We start from the raw sequence: 4964 nt of genomic DNA, 5'->3' as shown, positions 1-4964 counted from the left end.
TTTCTTTACCCAAGTGGCCAGTCCTCTCTTCCCTTAACTGCATTTATAAAGCAGAAAGGATCAGAGCACATGCAAAGTACAAAAGCCCTTGAGCAGGAGATGATGGCCAAAGACATGTTGGTTGTGTACCAGTGAGAAAAGTATGTGTGTAGGCACTTTCCAGCAAGTTCTCTTTAGCATAAAGTTCTCTTTAGCATAGTTTGAGGCACGTCCCTTTCTCAGTTGCTGCTTTCTTGCACACTTTGTCAAAATGTCAAGATCCAAAAAGTAAAACAAGAACTGCATATGTTTGCCCTGTGGCTGATGCAATGCATACATCATTTGTATGCAGATGCTGTACCCAAGAATATAAATATCTTAAGCAAGGGGGAGCAGAGTGTGCTTCTCCTTTTGTGTGACGCCAGTTTGTTCCCTTCTCGGGGTTGTCACCAGCTAGAAATGAGGAAGGTAGAAAATAGACACATATAAAAAGTTGACTGTTGCTGAGAAACCAGTAAACCAGCCCTGATTCATGGGCAGCTCTGTGGACACACAGGAGCCGGGGGCCGGCAGCTCTGATCGCCATTATGAATCCATCCCCAAGTTTGTGTATATGTGTACATTTGTGTGGAACTAACAGATCTTGAGTGCCCAGCCATGCCACATAAAATAAAACAGAAATAACAACGGTTAAGAGCACTTTTTGGAGGGATATTAAAATTAATGATTCACATCTACATGTTCACAAATGGTAAGCTTAAACTAGATGACATTTGGATTCATGTGGTTAAGCTGGGCCTTGCCATAATTAATAGCAGAGCTTATGCCATTAATAGCTGTTAGTTGTCAGAACTAAATCCAAACCATTTCCTGTTTCATCATCCCAGGCTGGTTTCTATTCCAAGGACTTGAACTACAAAACAAAAGCAGGATATGCAGCAATGAGGTCCAATTGTGCAAATCAGCCTCCTTTCCCCCCTATTCTGTTCTCTCTTACCAAGGGGTCAGGCTTGGACTAGAAGAACAATACAGTTGTCTGTCAAATGATTTGGAATGGGTACATCCCTGTAGTTTGAGTTAGGTTTGATAGTTAGTGATCCAAATTGCATTGGCTTAAAGTTCCTATCATCCCTCATCCTTGGTTATGTTTGCTAGGGTTTATTGGAGTTGCAGCAAACAAGACCTGGTACTACTGCTTTAACGGAGTCTAAGTATGGAATACTCCAAAAAAGGTTTTAATGCAGTATGATGCTGTTTTTAAAGCTCCTATGTGGTCTTTTAATGGATTGTAATCATTTTAATGTTTAATGTTTTCACTTTATTAATTATTTACCCCTTCTTTAAAAAAAACTCATACATATATACACACACAATATGTGTGAATATATACACACACACACATATATACAATTTTAATAGTTTGTACTGTTTTTAAATATATATATATATATTTACAATATTCAACATTATTGTTTTTAAATATATATTTTAGCCACTCTCAGTTTCATTATTATTCGTTAAATAAAACAAAATAAATAAATCATCATCACCTGTGGCTGAGTATGATTGCCTTCCAAGTGTTTTAAGGTTAGCTTTCAGCCCATCTTTAAATTTCTTTTCCTGTCCACCAACATTTTCTGTTCTTGAGTTGAGAGCATAGTAACTGCTTTGGGAGATGGTGATCGGGCATTCGAACGTCCGAAATAAATAGTACATTAATGATGGATATTGCCTTAAATAAATGTATGCAAAATTTAGAGTATGAATAAACTTTAGAAAATTTACTTTTTTGGATTACAACTTTCAAAGTCCACCAGACAGCATGATTTTGGTGGTGACTGAGTTGATCTGGGATTTGTAATCTGACAAAAGTAGTTTCCAGACTGAGGCTGAGTGGACAAATGTTGTTGTGTGTTTTCAATTCATTTCTGACTTCTGGCAACCCTAAGATGAATTTACTACAAAATTTTCTCAGCAAGATTTGTTCAGAAGGGCTTTTCTTTTGCCATCCTCTAAATGGGGAAGTTCACCCACTGGATGAACTTGCCCAAGTTCATCCAATGGGTCTCCATGGCTGAGTGGGGATTTAAATGGCTGACTCTGTGGAAATACACAGCTCTTATTACGGTATGATAAATGTTTTATCTTGATTATGTTTTTAAGTGTGTTGTGTTCTTAGACAATTTGGATGTGTAAGAACATATCATTGTGGTTTGCAAGGTAACATTCTCACCAACACAATAATATATTAGCTTGGTGCAGGTTTTCAACCCACAGAAGCATACAGTCTGGCTGGTGTGTCGTGTCTGAAGCAGCTGCAATTAAACTGTCAATTTCCAGCTCATGCCATTGAAGAGAGACTATAGCAGTATTTCAATTACATCATATTACACTTGCTTGCATGAATAGACAACAATTTCAATTGCAAGGCCCCTCTCCAGAGTAGCCTACCCGTTTGATCATTGACCTCCATACCTTATTTCACAACATCCTGGTAAGGAAGATCAGAGAGAGAAGAATTAATGCAGTTTGACACCACTTTTAGCTGCTATGGCTCAATGTTATTGAATCTCGGGAGCTGCAATTTTATGAGGTCTTGAGCCTTTTCTGCCAAGGAGTGCTAGTACCTCATCAAACTACCAGTCCCATGATTCAGTAGTATTGAGCCATGGCAGCTATAGTGGTGCCAAACAGCATTAATTCTGTTGTGTAGTGCACCCTGTCTGTGTGTGTGTGTGTGTGTGTGAGAGAGAGAGACTTAATTAGTGAAAATGGGAGAATTACCATTCCAATAAGTTTAATGGCTCAAGCCCCAGTTCACAATTTCAACTCGTATACCATTTATAGGCTATAGACATTTATAAACATAGAGCCAAGATGTCTGTATATATTGGCATGGTGACAGAAGCACCAAAAGCAATAGGAACGAGCTACTGAAAAACAGTGGATACCCACAATAAAAGTGCATTCTGATGGGAGAAAGAAATGAAGGGTCGCTTATCATTGATTTTACTTCGACGATCTCCTTGGGGGCCTCAGGGAACACTGTTGTACTCCTGCCAAGCCTTTCGGTGGCTAAAGCAGCCTGGCTGTGGCCTCAAGTGACATTATCCTCTGCTGCCCTCACATGGGATGCTACTGTATTCCTTCCCTATAATAAACCATCTTGCAGCAATGTAGAAGTGTGAGGCAGCAATGTAGAGAGGCCACCCTCCTTGAAAGAATGGCAGGAATTTTTCCTTATAGCTTCCACTATTGTTAATCAAAATGTCTGGATCAATACTCCTAAACATGGATTTTGTATTTCCATGAGACAGTTGCAGTTTCCTGGAACGGCTAACAAAAATTACCCATCTCCCAGCGGTGCCAGCTGGACAACCAATAAATGGGGCAACGGTCTGCAGTGATAGGCAGTGCGACAAGCCAGTTGCACTACAAACACACGCATCAACCTGTCAAAACCACAAAGGTTTTGTTAGAGGACTACCCAAAGAAAGCCACGTGGAAATGACAGGCAAAGCAGACCGTACAAATTCATGGGACAAATGCTAGGAAGAAGAAGAGGAAGAGGAAGAGGAGGAGGAGGAGGAGGAGGAGGAGGCCGAGGCGTTGGTGGTGTTGGCATTGCAGTTTCCTGGAATGATTGGTGTCTCTTGCAGTCTATTCAGGGCACTTGAAGTGTTATGGTTTCATGGTTTAAGCATCAGACTAGATCCGGGAAGACTCAAGTTCAAATCTCTGCCCATTGATGAAGATTATTTGTCTCCCTTGACTTGTTGCTGCCTTCCAGCCTAATTTTGCAGGATGGTTGACAGAATAAAATGGGGGAGGAAGAACATATATGACCACATTGAGCACTTGTATGGTATAGGGCAGTGATATCAAATAGAGAGGAGAGAAAACTTTTTCTCTGGGCAAACTTTTTCTCATGCACAAACTTTTTGAGGCATTGCATTTTAAAATTTGACAGATGGGCCAGGCCAGTGACAGAGGATGTTTGTGTGAACTACAACAAAAAACATGAAAAAATTCCACACATTCTACATATTTGTTTGTAGTGCAAAAAAGAAAAAGAAAAAACCAGAAAAAACAATACAATATTTAAAATAAAGAACAATTTTAACCAATATAAACTTAAAAATATTTCAGTGGAAGACCCCCAACAGATGGCCATCTAGGCTTTGTAATAATAATAATAATAATAATAGGAGCAATCCCAGGGGCCATCCAGTCCAACCTCCTTCTGCCCTGTAAGGAAAATTACAATCAAAGCACTGCCCTGCTCTTCCTCCTTTGAAGTCTTGAAGAAGGCCCTGCTAGGCCCCAGTCTCCCCCAATGGGTGGCCCCCAGTTAGAACCTCCCCAAGAAAAGGGGACAGACTTTGCTTCTTGAAGCAGCCCTGGGCCTGAAGGAAGAGGCCTTCCTGCCTGCATTCCTGAGTAGGAGGACAGCCCAGAGTCCCTCAGGATGCTTTGTGAAGCCCTAAGGGCTCCATGGAGCACACTTTAAGAACCGCTGCACTAAGGAATTAAAAGAGAAATGGATTGGTACTCTAAGCCAGGTTTTTGGAAGGGGCAATAGCGTTGAACAAAGGTTCAAAATTAGTTGAACAAAGCTGTAACTGATGGATTCACATTAGATCCAAATATCTTCTTGAGTATTGCAGAAACACAAAACCTCTAAGCATGTTTCTAGAGTCTTTAATTCAGAACTTGGAAAAGGGTGTTTTTTTTTTTGGACCGAGCCTCCCAAGTATAAACAGCATTTACTGGTGTGACTTTCAGTCAGTGAGTGGAGATTGTAGTAAAAGAGTAATTTTTCCATGTCCTGCATTAGAAACATCCAGATGATTGCATCTTGAGTCAAATACCAAAACAGAAGCAACAAAGCCTACATGGTTTTTTAAAGGTGATTGGGGGGGGGGGGGGTGTAGAGAGAAAAGCAGGAGCTATTTGGGAAGGTACATTGGTCCCTTCTACACTAT

This window comes from Anolis sagrei, chromosome 2, assembly GCF_037176765.1.
Source record: "Anolis sagrei isolate rAnoSag1 chromosome 2, rAnoSag1.mat, whole genome shotgun sequence".
Taxonomy (NCBI): Eukaryota; Metazoa; Chordata; class Lepidosauria; order Squamata; family Dactyloidae; genus Anolis; species Anolis sagrei.
This window is presented reverse-complemented; position numbering follows the sequence as displayed.